This window comes from Siphateles boraxobius, unplaced genomic scaffold (assembly GCF_051911475.1).
Source record: "Siphateles boraxobius isolate OS27281-9 unplaced genomic scaffold, OSU_SipBor_1 16, whole genome shotgun sequence".
Lineage (NCBI taxonomy): Eukaryota > Metazoa > Chordata > Actinopteri > Cypriniformes > Leuciscidae > Siphateles > Siphateles boraxobius.
The window spans coordinates 9,350,192-9,372,044 of NW_027508766.1; the positions used below are offsets into that span (position 1 = coordinate 9,350,192).

The 21,853-nt window shown below is 43.2% G+C and overlaps 1 protein-coding gene across 1 annotated transcript in view; it reads left to right on the plus strand.

Moving 5' to 3' along the window:
* Positions 1–21,853, plus strand: part of tmem8b (transmembrane protein 8B) — a 230,241-nt gene that overhangs the window by 137,407 nt on the left and 70,981 nt on the right. The window lies entirely within an intron of this gene.

The window sequence follows — 21,853 nt, forward strand, 5'->3', positions numbered from 1 at the left end:
CCAAATGGTCATATCGATAGTATCAGTAATTGTGCTAATCACTCATGAGCTCCAGGCTTCAGGGAGTCCTCTTTGTTTGAGAGACATCCACAGAGCCAAATAGAAACAGATCCCAGTCGTGGGATTTCAAAATCAGTTTCAAAACAATGAGCTCCAAATTTTAGCCTGTGAACTGCACTTCATCACACCGCTGTAATTGAAGCATCAATAGAAAGGGTTTGAGGCGTACACCACACATGTTGGAGATGAACCGGGAGAGCCACAATGCATATGTGAGATTTGAAATTTAGCTAAATTTTTCTGCTGCTCATTGGACTCCATTCAATCTTCAATTGACGAGGAGGCTAAAACACAATAAAAAGGAGGCTTAATTGAGACTGATGTGTTCTTATCGCCGTTAATAATGAGTTACAGTGTCTTAACATGGTGATATGACCGTTAATAGATCTAGAGCCTCCAGAGCTCCAAGGACTGAAATGAGCTAATTCAACACTGAATAAAATAACTACATTTTCTACAGAGGCATATTTCTCTTCTGTAATGGCATCAGCTCAAATGTGATTGGGAACCATAACACAAAATGGAGAACAAATAAGGTAGTTAAACATAATTGTGTTTTTTTTTCCCGAAAAGCCCCATTGTTATTGCTATTGATTGTTTAGCTGGTCTCCTGAATGTCTGGTATTTTCTTTTGAGTTTAACTTTGGTTATGGATTAACACCCTTTAAGGTAGAAAATGTTTTGTATAAAAAAACTTGGCCAATAGACTCTAGAGCTCAAGTGTGCTACGATAATGTACAGTTACATTTTCTAAATGATGAATAAAAAGTGCATGCGTAGGACCAATATTGAAAAGCTTTCTCACTTTGAGAATATTGAAGCTGTGACCTTCTAACACAGCATCTTAAATGCAAACTATAGTGTAATTTGCCTACCGGTAGCCATGACTACCCAATGTCCAACCTTCATGGGGCCATAAACCAATTTCACACAGTGAATTGCATTTTTATTGACTTTTACATTTTCTGCAACTGGCATGAGAAGCAAAATGTTCACAATTCAGGGGTTAAAGGGTTAAGTTGGATCTGTCGTTAATGTCGAAATAAACGTGTTTGAAGGCCAAACCAGGACACCAAAGTCTGTGAGCCATCAGCATCTGTGGCAGGTGTCCACTTGGTTAACGGTTTTTAGGGACAGCTCTCGAGACAATGGTTGAGAATAAGCATAGGTAGCCTATACTGCAAGATCCAGCACATGTGGATAGAGACAAAGATCTGCTTATCCTTCTTGTTGACACACTGATGGGAGATAATGGCAGGAGACAATGAGGGGAGACGCGTTCAAAGTGCACTGCTGCTATTAATATGTGAGATTTTATGGACACTTTCCCTTAAACCTCTGCTGTGATCAACAGTGGTGAGGCTTAATAGACTGAATAAAACGTTGAGAGATTGTTTTATGTCAACATATTGTTTATATGTTTTAAATTAGTATAGAAAAAAACAACAACATTTGAAATGTTTATTGCATTTCAGAAACCAATCAACCTTAACCCTTGCACTGAATATTATATACACTTATTTCTTTTAATAAATATAATATCTATCAATAATATATATATATATATATATATATATATATATATATATATTAGAATTAATGTAATAATTTAGCGTACAACAATCTTATGCTGGAGAATTCTCACAGGAAATTGCTTTTTCAAAACAATTCACTCATTGTCTAGACTTGTCAACCTGAAAGCACCTGCTGGTGATTTGTTGTAAGCCGATTCTGCACTATGCTAAGCATTCACTGTTGAATGTGAAATGCAGAAATTATGGGTTTTTTTTGCATTATTATTTTTTTTTCAGAAATGTTTCATTCAGTTGATGTTCTTCTGGCTTGCTGCTGATGTCTTGTCAGTGTTTGTTTGCTTCGTTGATGTTGCTGAGTTGAGTCCTGTAGAACCACTGTAGTAAATTTGGGGAATCTTAATCCCAGCTGCTAAGGTATAATGCATTTGGAACAGAAAAATCAGTGTCATTGTTTGTTATTAGGGCACATTGTTAGACATTAGTAAATGATTGCCTATTCAAAACAATTAATGCAAACTAATCGCAAAAATTGTGTGATTAATTATGTTAATTTTTCCACTCCATTAAATGTGTAGTCTTTAATTTATTATTATTGTTCAAATAAACACTGGGGTTTGTTTTCTTCATTTTACAGCGACTCTACCATTGTGCGGTGATGTGTATAAAAGCACTCAATGGCATCAACGCCTTTGTGATTGAATGTTTTATTGTTTATTTTCTCACGGACACACTAACCATAAAAGCCTGCAATCATATTTTTTTCAAGCCATTCATGTGGATTTCTTAAAATAATTTTCATAATTAGATGACATGCCATTGATTAATTAAAATGTGTAATTCTCTTTATTATAATTTAAATTATGGCAAAAAAAGCTTATTCCTCTCCATAAGCAGCACAACACTTTGAGTTGTTAATACCTAAGAGAATTTTTTTTTGCACATCACTGGACTGTCACGCTTCATTTAAGAGAAGGAAAACCAATATGTTGAGTGCATAGTTAAAGTTTTAACAACAAAGCCATGCATATACATTTAAATGTTCATGATGAAAATTTATACTGGTGGGGGGCGACAAAAAAAAGAACAAAACAAGAGATAGACTACTTTAGTTTCACGTGCCATGTGGTTAATAAGCTAAATGAATCCATGGTACAGTATGTGTCAGTATGAAACTATTGGGACAAATAAAAGACAATGAAATATAAACCAAACATTACTGACTGTAGCTTTAAAAAAAAAAAAAACAATAGACAAGTTTGATAAAGTCCTTCTCTTTATACCTACGTTAATGAATCAAAAGGCACTTAGTCAGCAGGCCGATATGTTGATATGGCTTCAGATAGCTGGTGTAATTACTCAGTCAATTAGTGAAGTGAAGCAGGACTTTGGTGCAGAAGTAACACAAGACATTAGTTTCAGTAAACTAATTACCTGCTGTATGCTCAACACGGCGGGGAAAACAAGCTATAACGAATCCATCACTAGATATTACAAAATTTACTGCGGCAGGTGGGGGAAGGCCAGAATAAATGCTGAACTTTTCCTATAAAATCAATTGTATTGATGGAAATGTTTCACTTTTATGACTGTTCCTGCTTATTTTAGATGTTGTTTGCTCTTAGAGTTTTTACTGTCATTCTTTCTTTTATCTTATGAAAAGCATAACCTTAAACAGGCCACCTGATAAGGGCTAAAAATCAACATAAACCCATCTAAAATAATAAGTAATGTGCCTCTTAAACAAAATTAGATAGCAAAGTTGTTATAATGCCATTACTGTGTCTTGTATTATGACGTCATGCCACCAAAGTGGCATCGGTGCAATTTGTACTCATCAGTTTTATGTTATGTTTATATATTCTTTTCTTTTTAAATATTCAGAAATGCATTATGTGCTTTGACATCCAAAGTTTACTTGTTTGTTGACTTTGCTGTGTTTTTTTTTTTCATTCTATAGTATGTCAACATGCAATTATACTGTACATGTAAATAGATTTTAGTTTTTACCCTGTCATCTGACACAAGGAAAATGTTTTCCCTATTTCCTATGGGCAAGTGTATGTGTTTTAGAAAGAAGTCCCTTATGATCACCAAGGCTGCATTTGTTTGATCAAAATACAGTAAAAACAAACAGTAATATAGTGAAATATTATTGCAATTTAAAATAACTGTTTTCTTTTTGAATATATTTTAAAATGCAATGTATTCCTGTGATGCAAAGCTGAATTTTCAGCACCATTCCTCCAGTCTTCAGTGTCACATGATCCTTCAGAAATCATTCTAATATGTTGATTTGGTGTTAAGAAATATTTTTTATTATTATCAATATTGAATACTGTTGTGCTGTTATTTTTGTGGAAACCATGATATGTTTCTTTCAGGATTTTTTGATGAAAAGAAAGTTCTAAAGAACAACATTTATTTGAAATAGATCTTCAATGTATGTACTGTGGCGTTTGATAAATCTAATGTATTATTTCTTTTAAAACCCAAAGTGTGTTTGCAAATGTATGTGAATGCACTTTTGTCGGTCTTACAATAGTGATTCATTGGTAGTTTATAGAAATGTTTGAAATGTTAGTATATAGAAGTGTTTGAAAGCCTGTGTAGGAAATGTACCTTCTACAAAGAAGGTCTGATGTTTTCCCTCACGTCTCTCTTTTTCTTCTGAATTCAGAAATTAAAGTATGTCATAGCTATTTTACCTCAGTGTGACTGGAACAGAAATTCCCAGAATCTCATGATTGGTCACGATATATCCAGTGTCGCTTTTTTCAAATTTGCACAGAACATCTTGTTGCAATGTGCTTTCTAGTTTCCACAAAAGAAAACTTAAATGAATTTCATTGTGACTCAGTGGTGTCCCAACAAACAAGAAAATGGGAATTCATGCCTTGATTTTTCAAACAACTTACATTCAAAGAAAATAAGGTGATTTTAGTTCATGCCATGCTAATGTAAAAGTTCTGCTTGTATGTTTGTTCACATTAAATGGCATTTTATGTTCCCTTTCAGTCGATAACGTCGGACGTAGTCGACGCGACTGAAATGGGATCACGCTAGGGAGCCTATCATCTTCGAGTACTATTGAACGAGCCAATGTAATTGGCGTGCGTGATTCGCATCACACACTCCGCCCCCGCGGCGCAGGTATAAATACGGAAGTGGATGCACGCACTAGTTGCCTTTCACTTCGGAGCCGATCGTTTGATGTCTCTTAGAGTGCTGTTGTCTACAACGAGCGAGTGTGTCGGTGTTCTTCAGGAAGACTCTCCCAGTGCTGGTGTTCTACAGCGCGAGTGCAGCGGTGATCGCGAGCTTTGAGCTCTCAACTGCTGTTTTAACAGGAACAAATTTCTAAATGTTTGTGTGTGTTGATGGCTGGTTAGAGGGCGGAAAAGTGAGTGCTTCACTGTTTCAGTTCTCTGTTCAGTGTTGCCGCGGTCATTCCCCTGTGTGCTCCGGCACTGGTGACGGTCCTATTTTCTGAAAGAGCAACACGGGTGCGTTTGCGTCTTTTTCAAGATGTCATTCCGCCCGTGCGTTTCTGGGTGCGGTCGTTCCCTGTCTCTCTCTGATGGTCACAACTGTTGTGTCACGTGTTTGGCTTACAGCACGCTGAGACAGCTTTTGTGGACAGCTCATGTTTTCACTGTGGGAACATGACTGTCGCAGTGTTGAGGGCGAGACTCGCCTTCGTTCGCGGAGAGCGAGTCCCCATTACCATGCCCCACCCTCGGGTGCTGTGTGGGATGGGTGACCGGAGGATAGTGTTGGATGTCCCGCCCGGTAACCATTCCCTGTGGGCTCCTCACTCCTCCCTTCCACTGCAACCACTGGAGCCTCCTGTGTTGTCTGCTGGTCCATCTGTAATGGGTGGGCCAGCGGTTTCACTCGGGGCTCCCCTGGAGGACAGGACGCCGATTGCAGCATCGGAGGGTGAGCTGACTTCTAGAGATGATGACTCGGCTGCATTGTCTCCCTCCGGGAGTTCAATGTTGCCCGAGCCGGATCCAGAATTATCAGCTATGCTGAAACGGGCCGCCGAGGCTGCCGGGCTCGAGTGGAACCTCCACCGTGTCCCGTTCAGTCTCGGTTGGAATCTGGAGTTTGGTATCTTGGGGCGGGCCGCGCTGGTTCTCAGCTCGCCGCCCCAGTGCCTTTCTTTCCCCAAATGCATGGAGAGCTTATCAGGTGGTGAACAGCATCTTTCTCTGCCAGAAACTGCCTGAATAGCTTTTCCCCCTCATTACCCTTGATGGAGGAACGGTGAAGGGTTGCGAGGTGTCCCTCCATTGGAGCGGTCTGTCGACACAGGTGCACCTGTGTCCGGCGGCCGCTGCCTTTTGGGGGGATCCTCGTCTCCCCCCTAAGGCCTGTGAGTTTCGTCCGTTCCGACGGGCAGAGCTTACAAAGCCTGTGGGCAAGCCCCTTCCTCTTGCGTGCCATGGCGTTGCTGCAGGCTAGGGCACCCATGGCATGCACGAGGGTAATCCAGACCGTGCGCTCATAGGTGAGCACCGCACTGCATCCGACCTCACCCTCCGGGGTACGGGTGTCGTAGCGTGCGTGATCGGTCTGGCAATGTCCACCTTGGTGGTCCAGTAGCGCCTTCGTTGGCTCAGCCTGGTTGGTATGGCGGATGCGGACAAGGTTCGGTTCCTGGTCTCCCCAATTTCCCAGGTTGGGCTGGTCGGCGACGCGGTGGAGAACTGCATCAAACAGTTCTCTGCCGCTCAAGCGCAGACGGAGGTCATCCGGCACATCCTGCCCCGGTGGCCAGCTGCTGCCTCCACCCGCCGCCGGTGGCAGCTCCTCCGCCTGCTCGTCGCCGTGGGCGTTCTCCGGCCACCGCTCCTGCTGGCCCTCCGCAGCAGCCTCCACCCAGGCCTCAGCAGGGAGCCGGCCGCAGTAGAGACGCCCAGCCCGCTCCAGGCGCTGCCAAGCCAGGTGGCAAGCGACAGCGAAAGCATTCCGGAGCGGGCCGCCCAGGAATGGATGAGATGCTCTTGGAGTGGCACGATCACTCCCTCCCCCCGGGTGAGGGCCGGGTGGAGCCTTTGTTTGTGTGTGTGTCTGTTCCGCCGCTGGCTCCCTAAAAAAAAAAAAAAAAAAGCAGAGCAAGCGGTACCCACACTTCAAAGAGAGAGCAATTTCATCTGTTCCTGGGTCCCAAGAGGGCCAGTCTGGCGGGTGTGACCCTGTATAGCCTTACACCCCTCAGCTCCCCCTTGGTCGCCAGCAGGCAGCTTGGTGCGTTCGAGGACCCGGTCATCCGCCTCCTCACGCGCCCCCTGCCGCTTGTGGAGACAGGTAAGTGTTGCACAGCACACTAACACCACTCTCTCTACTTTGCTGCCCCACCTCAGGCTCGGCTACCCCGCTCAAGTCAGTGATAGTCATCACATTAGGTATTGAGCAGACGTGCTCCTGAAAATTCAGTGATATTCATCACACCGAGTGTTGAGCAGTGCTCCTGACTTGTGCGTGCTTATCTTATCCTGCTGGCGAAGGATTTGATATAACCGCTCCTCCAGCCGGTACGAAGGCCAGTTGTAAACTCGTTCTTCGTGCTACTAGGTGGTGGGTCGTGACCATCTTGGCCCAAGATTGGTCTGCAGCTTTGACCTGAAAGACATGTGCTTCAGATCTCTACCTCCCGCACCGCAGGCCATCCTGTGTGTTGCGTCTAAGGGTGGAGTATCAGTACAGTGTCCTTCCCCTCGAGTGCTCCAGAGCCCGTTGGGTCTTCAGGTCAACTGGAAGAGAGTAATCTCGCCCACGGGCTGAGTATCTCTTTTCTAGTTTTGGAGAGGTACTCGGTCCAACATGTCTCTCCAATGAGAATGTGTTCAGCTGGTGTTGAAGTGAGAAAGGGTCCCACTGAAAGAACTTTCAGAGGCTCCTGGGGTATATGGTAGTCGCAGCCTTTGGCTCCCTCCATATGTGACCGCTTCAGCGCTAGCTTCACGATCGAGTCCCGAGGTGACCGTGGCAGAGCAGCTCACCCTGTGTGACTATAGTTCATCCCGGTCTGCTGCCAAACCCTCTTCAACAGAGCGGCTATGTACAAAGGGCGTGTTTTAACGGGGGCCTGGGCGACCCCCGACTACACAGGCATTCGTGCCTCGAGTTGTTAGACATTGCGACCGTTGCGCAAGCTTCCCCTGCATGTCACAAACTCACCCGTCACCTCCTCCTTGGAGTCAGACGCTTCTGAGGGCGCCTTATTCCACTCCTCCCGCTTACTCAATCGTGCCGCCATCGAGCCTCACGACAGTTATAGCCAGGGCAAGTGGAGACTCCATCCCCTGGGTCCGGCTGGGTCATGACCATTCCGGGGCCGCTCAGTTGCCCCCCCGGTTTTATTTTTCCGCCAGTGTTTGGGTAAACCGAGCGGACTACCCTTGGACAAACACTGGGACTCAGCGGCCCCAGGGGCCCGCAGAAATGCGTTTAACCCCAGTGAGCCTTCTAAAAGTGACTGCGACTCATGGTCGCCTTGCGCCTGCAAGTCAGTGAAATCATCACTCTTCATGTTGAGCAGAATTGCTCCTGAAACTCAGTGAAGTTCATCGCACTCAGGTGTTGAGCAGCAATGCTCCTGTAGCTCAGTGAGTCCATCACAGGTAGCTCAGTGAATTCATCACACGCAGTGCTGAGCAGAAATGCTCCTGGTGCTCAGTGAAGTTCCTCGCACTCAAGTGTTGAGCAGAAATGCTCCTGAAGCTCAGTGAGTTTATCACACTCAGGTGTTGAGCAGTAATGCTCCTGAAGCTCAGTGAACTTGTCACACTCAAGTGCTGAGCAGAAATGCTCCTGTCGTTCAGTGAAATTCTTCGCACTCAAGTGTTGAGCAGAAATGCTCCTGAAGCTCAGTGAGTTTATCACACTCAGGTGTTGAGCAGGAATGCTCCTGAAGTTCAGTGAACTTGTCACACTCAAGTGCTGAGCAGAAATGCTCCTGTCGCTCAGTGAGGTTCTTCGTACTCAAGTGTTGAGCAGAAATGCTCCTGAAGCTCGGTGAGTTTATCACACTCAGGTGTTGAGCAGGAATGCTCCTGAAGCTCAGTGAACTTGTCACACCCAAGTGCTGAGCAGAAAATGCTCCTGAAGCCCAGTGATCTTCACATGTTGTGTTGAGCAATGCTCCTGTCTTTTGCGCCCGTCACTTGCACCTACGTGCCATGTCAGGAGAGGAACAGGTCTTCATAGTTGCCCCTTATTGGCCCAACTAGACCTGGTTCCCTTCAACAGCCTTCCTGACTTCCCCTGGAAACTCTTTCGGGGACGGGGCACGATGGCACACGCGTTCTTCCCCCGGAGATTCCGGGCGGTCTTACATCTGAACGCGGAGGTTCAGGTGGCTATCACAAGAACATGTGATAGTTACCATCACTTCTGCGAGCACCCCCTAGAATTGGGTAGCGTGCTTACGCCTTTAGAAGTGGAACCTAGTCGTTGAGTGCGTCTTCTCCCCTGAGGAGATCCTGAAAGCTTTCGATCACTTCAGTGCTCTCTTTCCTGCAAAATGGGTTGCAGTAGGCTGTTTTCCTAAATCACCCTCAAAATGATGTTGCCTCGGTGTTTAAACGACGCTCATCGTGTTGCAGAAGTATGCAGAAGCACGTTCTGATCGTCAGGTTCCTGAGGAGCAAGGTCTTGTAAATCCTTGTGTCCCTCTTTATCCTCTTGGGCCTTGTCCCTGGTGCGACTGCACTGCAGAGACCGCCCCTGAGCCACTGCAGGTAGTGAGTTAAAAATTCTGTTATATCAGTTCTCCTGCTCGCGTGGTCTCTACTAGAGGGTAGGGACTTGCTCGCTTTCGGTCAACGTATTGTGCCTGGAGTCTGGGCCGGCTAACTCTCACAAGCTGAGACCCCGGCTCGGATTGTGCCCAAGGTTCCTACCTCTCCCGTAATAGGAGCAGGTGGTGAGCCTGCAAGCGCTGCCCTGGAGGAGGCAGATCCAGCCCTGGCTTCTCTGTCCGATTCGCTTGGACGTGTACAGAATGCAAGTCATAGACCTCAGACCAGCTCTTCAAATATCTGTTGGAATTCAGCAGAGAGGGAAGGCTGTTTCCATGCAAAGTTGCACTTAGTGCTTGCCTTCATTTCGGCAAAGATCCGAGATGCAACATGTCCACTTAGGTGTTGAGCTCCTCTATGATGAGTGTAAAGTGCTCCGCCTGGGCGTTGACGATATACTTTGCTAAACAGATTCTAGAGTTGGGGGCTGGACGACACCTAGTTGAACCGCTGCTTCCCGTGGGCTCCCTTCTCATGAAGCCAGTTTCACCGTGAGCCCGGTTCAAGTGTCGGCTTGCTGCGCCATTCCCCTCCTATGGACTGGATACGTGCGCCTTTCTACTCCAGTTGAGTTCCCTTAAAATTGAACCCTGTTGAGTTCCTCCACACCCCTCCGACGTCGGACGTGCGGAACGTCTGGTGTTAGGCCTACCACTCGTAAGCAGTGTGGAACCTGTGTTAGGCTGGGTCCATATGTTGCGGTCCCTTCGGTGACCCCATATGTGTATTCTTCCACGATACGGCTCCCTGCGGTGAGCCCGTGTCTTCCCTCGGCAGAGTCTCTCTGCCGTCACTGTCCGGTGTGTCTCCCCCCGTCTTAGGCTGGAGCCACCCCAGTGACATTCCATATGTTAGACTGCCCGGTTTCCGCCCAGTTCATATGTGTATTCTCCACATTTCCTCCCTCGGGTTGGATGTGGCTTCCGCAGCGTCCCTTCCTTCCAACGTACGGGGAACGCTTTCCCAGTGGTCCTGTAGGAACAGCAGTGACTTCCCTGGCCTAAGCCCTGTCCTTCCCCGCCTTAAGTTTGCGGGGGCATCAGGAGGCTTTGGTTTAGGCACTGGAAGGGGGCAGCGTTAGTGGCGTGTTCAATGGTTGATCCCATTTCAGTCGCGTCGACTACGTCCGACGTTATCGACTGAAAGGGAACGTCCTGGTTGCGTATGCAACCCACCGTTCCCTGAAGGAGGGAACGGAGGACGTAGTCCCCTTGCCACTACCTGCTGGACCACCGCTGACCCCGGGTTACTCTCGGCTCCTCAGCGAAAAGCAACTAGTGCGTGCATCCACTTCCATATTTATACCCGCGCCGCGGGGGCGGAGTGTGTGATGTGAATCACGCACGCCAATTACATTGGCTCGTTCAATAGTACTCGAAGATGATAGGCTCCCTAGCGTGATCCCATTTCAGTCGCGTCGACTACGTCCTCCGTTCCCTCCTTCAGGGAACGGTGGGTTGCATACGCAACCAGGACGTTCTGCAGAATACTAAACACATCTTTAAACAACCTGATCATTTATAGAACCAACATGCATGCATGAAAAAAATAAAATAAAAAAAAATAAAAATCATGACCACCTATTTTTCTTTATTCCTTTGCTTATTTAACTGAAGTCCAGAATAAAGCAGCTGCAATTAATAAAGATTTTGCTTATCACAGCTTGTGTGCTATTGTAAGACTTTAAACTATTTCAAAAATAAAACTCTTAATTAATGTCCCTTTCTTTTTTCTTTTCTTTTCTTTTCTTTTCTTTTCTTTTCTTTTCTTTTCTTTTCTTTAATTTCTTTTCAAAAGATTCAATTCATTTCACTATTCTGTTTTGAAGTAATGGCAATGTAGATTAGTCTGACTTGACCGACAGAACAGCAAACCCATACAAATCAGTTAGAACAAGGGCCACTTGCTCCTTAATTTAATATTCATTGGCCGGGGTGCTGAAAAATAAAATTACACATGCCACGAACACCAAAAATAAGGGCATTCCAATATGAGAAGAGCATGCAAAGTTTATGATAAAAGAAAGCACATGTGTTTTAGACTGATAAGCCTCCGTTTGACACTAGCCCTCCTGCCATTTATTGTTATGGTTGTGCAAGAGTGAGAATTAAAAACAGAAAAGAAAGAAATTATAATGGGGAAAAGAGGGAAAAGAAAATAAGTCTAACCTGAAACAACAGGATCTCAGCTGGGAAAAAAAAAAAAAAAAAACTTCCCTGAGCTTGTTGACCCGTCATTATCAGGACTCTGTGGAATCAAAGGACCAATTAAAAATGATTTAGAGTGTGCTTCATTTTCCACTTTTGTTTGTGAACAGCATAAAACAATATGAGCGCGTCGTACTGAAGCAGGCAGGGAGACCAGCAGATGCATAGTAACAGGAGACTGTCTAGCAAACAAAAAATAGTTGAGTTTTGTTGTAAATATTCCATGAGCAATCTTGTGTCAAATAGCAGATGAAGGCAATTCATCTTCCCAAAATATTCTTAGTTTACTTTTATATTTTTGCCTCTTTGTGTCGGAACACCTCATGCATTAAACTTTAATGCCACTCTGTGCAGACAGGAATCCTGCATTAGCCTGCAAAGATATTTAATAATAACCCCATCCATCTTACAATATAGAAGATGACCTTGTTATACGTCGTTCTGAGATAACGGTCAGACGTTAGGAAGAGCTTTTCATCCCCCTCAGACAATAAAGCCTGGACAGAGATGATTGCATTTTTCAGTACGGCACAGGAATCCCTGTAAGTACGGTTGTCAGGAAGATGTCTACAGCGAGAGGTATTGTGTCGGCTACAGAAGGACAGAGGACCTGTCTGCGTCCCTGTGTCTTGTTGGATCACATCAGTGCATTTGCTAATGTTTTTGGTGTCGGGAGATAGTGAAAGCAGCAATTTCTCTGTGGGTGTACACTGTGTCTCTCATAGAAAGCTTGAAAGTGTGTTTTCTCAACCTTTACATTGGTCTACCTGTCACTAAGTCCCTCAAGAATTGAAGTTTCCAGAATGTGTTAATACAATTTTAATGTATTACATGGCTCTCTGTATGGAATGCTTGATTCTATATAATAAAATAAATATCTAATATTAATAATGAAATTCAGATATTTCATGAAATAATTTTGGTAAATAGCCTCTGCTTAGTTTGTATTTTCTGTAAATTACACTTCACATTTTTTTCGCATTTCAAATATTTACATTTATGAATTTGGTAGACATTTTTATCCAAAGTGATCGCATACATTTTATCAGTTTATAACCTGGGAATCAAACCCATGAACCTTGGCGTTGCTAGAATCATGCAGTACTGTTTCAGCTTCAGGAGGGCAAAAACTGTAAAGATGTTTGTGTATATATATATATATATATATATATGTATATATGTATATGTATATATATATATATATATATATATATATATATATACATATACATATATATATATATATATATATATATATATATATATATATACATATATATATATATATATATATATATATATATATATATATATATATATATATATATATATATATATATATATATATATTCAAATCAGGATTTATTCTGTAGAATAACAAAAGCTTGGTAGTAGAGAAATTGAGGTTTATGCCAATATCGCTGCCAGTACCTGAAGTAGTTTGTCATTTTCAAAGTGTGTTGCTGACAGTGACAGATGCAAACAAGGTCTTACAGGATAAAACACCTGCTCTCTCTTTATTACACATTTTTTCCCCCTTCGGTTTAATGATCAAATATGTCTTTCAAATGTCTAAAGGTAGTACTCTTACATTTAATGGATGATCTTTCCCTTTTATTAAGGTCTGAGTGTACAGTACACAAGCTGTGTGATACACTGAGAACACCACTTTAATCTTATGTTAAGCTTTTTAATGCTATTAAGATACATTCTTTACAGTTATTTACAGACAATATACAAAGACTGTAAGTAAGCCATTCATGTGTTTATTTCCCTGAAAAGTGTAAACACTGGTTCGGTAGTCTCGCGTTGCCAGACCTTCAGACAGATGACAGAAGGTCTGGACTCCATAGCAGCTTTGACATGTAAAGCAACCAATAAGAGTTTGTTTTGTTCCGCATCATGTTTAGAGGCATGAAACTGTAATGTTGATGTCCTCACAATAACAGAACGGTGTCTAAAAATCTTGGACGCATTTTAAATCCAGCGTTTAGTTGATCCTGATAAGTGCTCATTGTCACACTATCATGAGGGGGTTAGGCATCACGGCGGCTTTGTTTCCTGGAAGACCGTTAAAGAACGTGACACACACATCTCCCAGAAATCCTGTATGATTTAACCAATTAGATGACGACTTAAAAATTCCTGAAGTGCTTCCACTTTTGCGTGCAATATGCATTAGATGTTCAGCCAATCTGGCTCTGAGGCTGAGAATACTGGTTCTGTAGCACTATCAAAACAAGAACCTTTTTTTTAAGCATTCCAATTATCCTGAAACAGCAATTTTGTCTCAACCAGTAGTGCAGTAGGACTACATGGTATGTTTGTCTGACCAGTGGAAGATGGGTGGAAGGTGTGTGAAATCCTGTTTGAAAACAGCTATTCCGTTTGTGGTGCAGAAACACACTATTAAGTAAGAATAAGGTTACTGGTTACCTGTTTGACAGCGGTATTTGGCACCCTTAGTAATCTTCTGGAGAACTGAGGAGTCTGAGAACTTGAATGTGCTTTAAGGTTAGTGCAATACTTTTGTGATAAGATTTCGAGTTTTTGAATCAAGTTGACTACACAAGTATGTTTTTTTTTTTTTATCAAAACTCTCTCTCCCATGACACAAAAAGCAAAGGTCCTGCAAAAAGCAAACGCTTATGTTTGTTACTCACTGGTTGCATTTTTAACCACTTTTTCCTTTTAGTCTGTGTGAATAGAATGACCATTCGAGATCTCCGTGGGCCTGACGTGTGTCCCACAGAGGACAAGAGCATCTGTGAGCTCAAGACCTCGCTGTTACGTACAGAAGAGTTTGTGAGGGGCAGAACACTTCCAAAATGCTGTAGCATGAAAACTAAAGCTTTTAGCAAGTGACTGGAGCTCAGGTTGAATGTTATTATGAATATCGTAGACAGTTGCTCAGTTCCTCTCGGTTGTTTTCTGCAAGATAGACCAAGTGGCGAGATGCTGTGCTTCCTCGTCTTTTGATCTTGGTTGTCATGTTCTGTTTGTTACTGACTTACTTTCATCAGTGGATCATGTTTTAATTTGGAAATAAAAGGAGAATTTTTTTTATTTGTTATACATGTACAATGGCTTGAGGTTTCAGACGCATCCTTTAGTAATACACTTGGTAGCTCAGACATCTTTAAATTGTGAAGTATCCTTTGAAGTGCAAGTGTCTGATGTTGTACAATAGGTACTATCAGTGGAATAAGGGAAGTATTGCTGTCTTTCTCAGCAGAAGACTGCAGATACACTGGGCTTCCTCAAAAAGATTCCTAATGCAACCCTGGGGCAAGGGCTTTTCATATCTTTTACTTTTACAGAATATGGAAAAGTCATGTTGAAAGTCAGCTTCTTATTTGTCATACATGCCAAAGGCAGTTTTTACACTTTACATAGCAGTGTCTCACAAAAGTGAGATTTTGTGCCAATGTGCTGCTTGTATAGCATATATTTACTGTCCTCTGAAAATAACTCAACATACAGCCATTATTGTCAAAATAGCTTGCAACAAAAGTGATTACACCCTAGGTGAACATGCCAAAACTTTGCCCAAAGTGTCAATATTTTGTGTGAGCACCATTGTTATTTAGCACTGCCTTAATCCTCCTAGGTATGGAATTCACCAGAGCTGCACAGTTTATTGCTGGGATCATCTTCCACTGCTCCATAATGACATCAAGGAGCTGCTGGATGTCAGACACATGGCGCTTCTCCACCTTCCACTTGAGGATGCCCCACAGGTGCTCAATAGGGTTCAGGTCTGGAGACATACTTGGCCTCTCCATCACCTTCACCTTCAGCTTCCTCAGCAAAGCAGTTGTCATCTTGGCGGTATGTTTGGGGTCGTTATCATTCCGTTCGGCCCAGTTTATGAAGGGAGGACATCATGTTCTGCTTCAGAATGTCGCAGTACATGTTGGAATCCATGTTTCCCTCAATGAAGCACAGCCCCCCAGTACCAGCAGCTCTCATGCAGCCCCAGACCATGATGCTAACACCACCATGCTCGACTGTAGGCAAGACACAGTTTTCTTGGTACTCCTTACCAGGGCGTCGCCACACATGCTGGACACCACCTGAGCCAAACATGTTTATCTTAATAATAAATAATAATAATAATAATACATTTTATTTATAACGCACTTTTCATCAGAGGATCTCAAAGTGCTACAGGTTAAAAATTAAAAATAAAAGATAAAAAAACATCTAAAGGGGACCAAAAGCTTTGCTAAAAAGAAATGTCTTAAGGCCTTTTTTAAAACATACAGTGGATTGAGGTGCCCTTAAATTGTAAGGGAGGGAATTCCACAGTTTTGGGGCAGCAGCACAAAATGCCCTATCTCCCAAAGTCCTGAGTCTGGTTCTGGGTATGTGGAGGAGGTTTGAGTGAGTGGAACGTAGGGAACGGGATGTGTTTTGTGGATTGATAAGTTCTTTGAGGTAGGAGGGGGCATGTCCATGGATGCATTGATGTGTGAGGAGGGAAATCTTGTACTCAATCCTTGTGGAGATGGGAAGCCAGTGGAGTGAGTGGAGAATGGGGGTAATGTGCTCATGTTTCCGCACTCTCATCAGGATCCTAGCTGCAGAGTTTTGGATGTACTGAAGCCTCTGCAGACTCTTTCCAGAAATCCCAATGAGAATTGCGTTGCAGTAGTCCAGTCTAGATGAGATAAAGGCATGAACCAGCTTTTCAGCATCTGAGAAGGAGAGAATGGGGCGGAGTTTGGAGATGTTACGGAGGTGGTAGAAAGAGGTCTTGCATAGGTGATTTATATGGGCTTCAAAAGTGAGTTGTGCGTCAATTTTTACACCAAGATTTGTAACTATTGATGAGAGGGGGATGTTGGTGCCAGAGAAGGTGATGCTGGTTATGGATGGTGATTTGGTCTGGTGAGGAGTGCCGACCAGTATGGCTTCGGTTTTGGAGCTATTTAATTTAAGAAAATTTTGCTCCATCCATTCCTTTATCTCCTCCAGACAGGCGGAGAGTTTTGATGAAGATGACTGTGAGGGTGGGGTTGCAGCTGTGGCATTTACATAGAGCTGTGTGTCATCTGCATAGCAGTGGAATGAAATTTTGTGATGGCTTATGATTTGGCCAAGGGGGGTGAGGTAGAGGATGAAGAGGATGGGGCCAAGGACTGACCCCTGAGGGACACCGCAAGTAACTGTGTGTTGTTTTGATTTGGATTTGCCCAGGGAAATGTATTCTGTCCGGTTTGTGAGGTATGATCTGAACCAACTGAGGGCAGTGTCATTTAGTCCAGTAGTGAGGTGGAGCCGGTTTAAAAGAATGCCATGGTCGACAGTATCAAATGCAGCAGAAAGGTCCAGGAGGATGAGGAGGGAGGGAAAACCAGCATCGGATGATATGAGGAGGTCGTTTGTGACTCTGACGAGGGCAGTCTCAGTGCTGTGAGCAGAGCGGAAACCTGACTGGAATTTTTCAAAGAGGTTGTTTTGTTTGAGATGGTCCTGAAGGTGAGTGGAAACTGCTTTCTCAAGTACTTTTGATAAGAAGGGGAGATTGGAAATGGGCCTATAGTTTGATAGGAGTTCTGGATCAAGAGTGGGTTTTTTGAGCAAAGGTGTGATAATGACATTTTTTAAGGCAGGGGGAACGTGACCAGTTTGGAGGGAATGATTTATGGCAGTGGTGATCAGGGGACTTAGAACAGTGGTATGGGTTTTTACCAGGGAGGTTGGGAGAGGGTCCAAGGGACAGGTGGAGGATTTCATCTTCCTGATGATGTTCTGCACCTCTTCTAATGAAACCTCAGGAAAGCAGTTTAGTGGTTGGGCCATGGTAAATGTTGGGGAAGCAGTTTGGGAGGGAGGACCAGAAAGGGCAGAGCGAATATGTGTAATTTTTGATGTGAAAAAATCCATGAATTCATTGCACTGCTCTTCTGTACTGGCAGTAAGTGGTGGAGATTTTGGTTTGAGAAGGTGGTTTAGAGTGGAAAAAAGCTGCTTGGAGTTTCCAGGGTTGTTCCTGATGGCATCAGAGTAAAACTGTGACCTTGCCTCTGAGAGGGACTGTGCATATTTTTGTTGTTGCTCCCGGTAAATTTTTTAGGTTTCTGAAACAGATATTCCGCTTAGGCTTGGAGAGGCTGGATGGGTATAGCAGATCCATAGAAATGGCCTTATGATCAGACACACCTAGTTCATACACCTGCAAGTTGGTGAGAGAGGCAGAGTTTGTAATGACCAGGTCCAACGTATGCCCCCTGGTGTGTGTGGGGACACCAACTAGTTGTTTTAAGTTAACGCAGTCCAGTAGTTGAAGAAATTCAGCTGCAAAACGGCAGGAGGGGGTGTCAACGTGGATGTTCATATCACCTAAAATTATAACATCGGCGGAGGATGTGCAGAAAGTTGTGAGGAGATTTGACATCTCAGTAATAAATGATGGGTTTGGTTTTGGTGGTCGGTAGATGAGGAGGAAAAGCACAGGGGAAGGGGACTTACATTTCAATGCAAGGCATTCGAATGAAGACAGTTCAGGTAATGGTTGCAGAGACAGCTCCAGATCACTGCGATGGATGACTGACAGGCCGCCACCGCGCCCTGTACTGCGAGCTTTCTGGAGGTAACTATATCCTTGGGGACAGCTCTCATTTAAAGAAGAAAAGGTATTTGGTTTGTGCCAGGTCTCTGTAATGCACATATAATCCAGACATTTATCCAGAATATGGTCATAAATGAAACAGGATTTGTTTGTAATAGACTGTGCATTTAAAAGTTCGATTTTGCTACTTGATGATGCAACAAATCTTTGCACTGGCCGTAGCAGACTGGAGTCCACTGCACGTTTCCCATTCAGCTCACTGAGTGGTGTTGCCATGGAGACATCCAAACTACTTATCCGGTAAGAGACAGCGCTCAGATGACGTATGCGTGAAGCGACAGTTCGCGTTGCTGACCAAAGTGCCGGGATGGTTGTCTGTGAACAGACAAACTTTCTGCGGGAACTTCTATGGATATAGCGCGGACGGCGGAGAAGTCCTAATTGTTTAATCACTGCATTGCTTGGTGGAGTGAAAAAGCTGTTGAGATTTATCAGCTGGTTGACGGAATAACTCAACATAGTGGTGGTGTCGGTGGCTGCGTTTTCAACTCTGCAGCAGCGCCGATGGGTGGTATCAGGCTTCCCAGATACACTTCACGATGGCATGGACAAGCTGAGTCCAGGGGGAGACTTTTCAGACCGCGGTAGCAGCGGCGATGATCAATTCCAAGGGGTCACTGAGCAGGTGTTTTTGCTAGCGGCAACAGGTAAGCCACCGCTAGACTCGAAAGCTAACGTTACCTGATAGCTAGACGGTAAACAATATTTAAAAAAGGACCGCTGGTCGGTGGCACGGATAGTAAAAAGTTAAAAAAAAAAAAAAACGTAAAAAGCTTAATTTTTGGCGTGACTGGAGAAGCGGCGAACAGACAGCGCCAGCGTCCTCTCACAATCTTGTTTGTTGTCATCAGATAACTTAAAGTAGAAACATTGCTAATGCTAACATGACTTTCTTAGGCCTCATTATGCTTCTGCGTCAACACCACGGCGTAGCTACGCCGTCACTCCTACGGCGTCGTGACCGTTTTATGGTTCTGCGTCAGGTTGAGTTGCATCGCGGTGCATCTGACCAATCACAGCCCTTGTGGTCTGCGTCGCCTCGACGCGTAGTTACAATTTTTTGGAGGTACACGTCGAGCTACGGCGGAGGGGTTCGCTGCGACGCAGAGGGGTCTGCGGGGGTACGCCGTCGATTTGACGCAGAAGCATAAAACAGGCTTAAGTCTCATCAAACCACAGGCCATGGTTCCAGTAATTCATGCTCTTGGACAGGTTTCTTTCAGCAAACTGTTTGCGGGCTTTCTTGTTAGCCAGCTTCAGAAGATGCTTCCTTCTGGGACGACGGCCATGCAAACCGACTTGTTGCAGTTTGCAGTGTATGGTCTGAGCACTGACAACCTGACCTTCCGCTTCTGCAACCTCTAAAGCAATGCTGGCAGCACTCATGCATCTGTTTTTTTAAGCCAGCTTCTGCATCTGATGCACAGCACAAGGACTCAATTTATTTGATTAACCCTTGTGAGACCTGTTCCAAGCGGAACCCATCTTGGAAAACCTCTGTGTTACCCTGGCCTTACTGTATCTCAGTTTCAGGGTGTTACCAATCTTCTTATAGCCTAGGCCATCTTTGTGGAGAGCAACATTTCTAATTCTCAAACCCTTAGAGAGTTCTTTGCCATGAGGTGCCATGTTAAACATCCAGTGGTCAGTATGAGATAATTGTATTCAGAGCACAAATTTTAAATGCTCTAATACAAGACACACATAATTCGTATGGTCCTGTCAAGCAGACAAAAACTTGAACATGATGAATAGGACATGTGGCTTTGCATGGATAAACGGCATACAGCTATTATCACAGGGTGTACTCACTTTTGTTGCCAGCTATTTTGACAAAATGGCTATATGTTGAGTTATTTTCAGAGGACAGTAAATATATACTGCTATGCAAGCAGCACATTGACTACTCTAAAATAGATTCAAGTTTCATTTCTATAGTATTGTCCCTTGAGAAGATATACTAAAATGTTTGCTGAAATGTGAGGGGTGTACTCAGTTTCGTGAGATATATATATATAACTATCATTGCTATGTAAAAGTGTAAAAACTGCCTTTGGCATGTATAATGCATAAGAAGCTGTCTTTCAACATGATATGTGTGTGTGGTTATATGTATGTATATATATATATATATATATATATATATATATATATATATATATATACATATATATATATATATATATATATACATATATATATATATATATATATATATATATATATATATATATATATATATATATATATATATATATATATATATTAGCAACAGTAATCCAGTCCTCAGTGTCACATGATCCTTTAAAAATCATTCTTATATATTTATTTGGTGTTCAGAAAACATTTATTATCATTATCAATGTTTAAAACAGTTGTTCTTGTTCATTCTTCTTTGAAAACTTAATTATTTTTTATAAGATTCTTTGATAAATAGAAAGTACAAAATAACAGCATTCATTTGTTTGGAATATAACTTTTGTAACAAAGTCTTAACTATCACTTATCTAAACGTTCCATTTTGAGCATCCTTACTTGATAAAAGTATTAATTTCTTGTGTATGCATATGCAGTATTTGTATGTGTGTATGTATATGTACATTCATGATCAGATATGGTATTGCCTGTTTCTTGGGTGTTGAGCCTGAGGAATTATTTGTAATGATAAATTGTGGTATTTAGTAATAATAATAGAATGTGATAGATCATGATGATGAAATTAGAAATAAAGAAAAGAACATATGCTATCTCTGAAAGCGGCCATTTCATCAATATTTAATTTTTCTGCCAATGAAGGCTACATTGAATGGTGTCAGGGTTCTGTCACTTTTGTCTAGTTCAATTCGTGGTTTTGTGACAGAGCTCTGACACTCCTGGTTTTGTCTCGTCTTTGTCTGAGAGCGCGGTTTAGAGCGTCCTCGAGCCGTGCACTCATGGTGTTTGGATCCCAGCACGTCAGTCTAGTTTGGTTTCGGTTCTGTGTCGGGATTCAGATATCAATGCACCGCGTGTTTGTTTTCTGTTGTGAGCGCACAGGATGAGCTTACGCTCATTCTCGTGTGCTCTGTCTTGTCGTGTGAGCGTGCGGTTTCGAGTTCACTCGGGCCTGTTCACGTGTGTTGTGTTTTGTGTAGCACGCGGTTCGTGTTTGCATTGGCCGTGTGCTTTCATGTCATGTTTTGTCTTGTGCTGTGTAGCACACAGCTTGTGTTTTACACTAGCTGTGTGCTTTCATGTTGTCATGTTTTGTGTGAGCACGTGGCTTATGTGTGTTCTCATTGGCTGCGTGTTCATGTCTCCTTTTGTGTGAGCACATGGCTTGTCATGTGTTTTCCTTGTGTCATGTGCTCTCCTGTCATTGTCTTACCCCGCCCACCTTTGGGTAGCTGTTTGTTTATTTTTATTTATTTAATAAAAGCCTTATTTCTTCTGCGTTTGAGTCCTTGCCTCAACCCCAAACCCTGATAGAATGGTGTTCATTCATCTGTTCTGCAGATGAATGAACTTTTTAAAACCTTGGGAAATACGTCAGCTGGAGTGTATTTTATTCACTTGCATCATAGCACAGTATGTTGATACATTCAGCTCGGCCTTTTTGTCCCATAC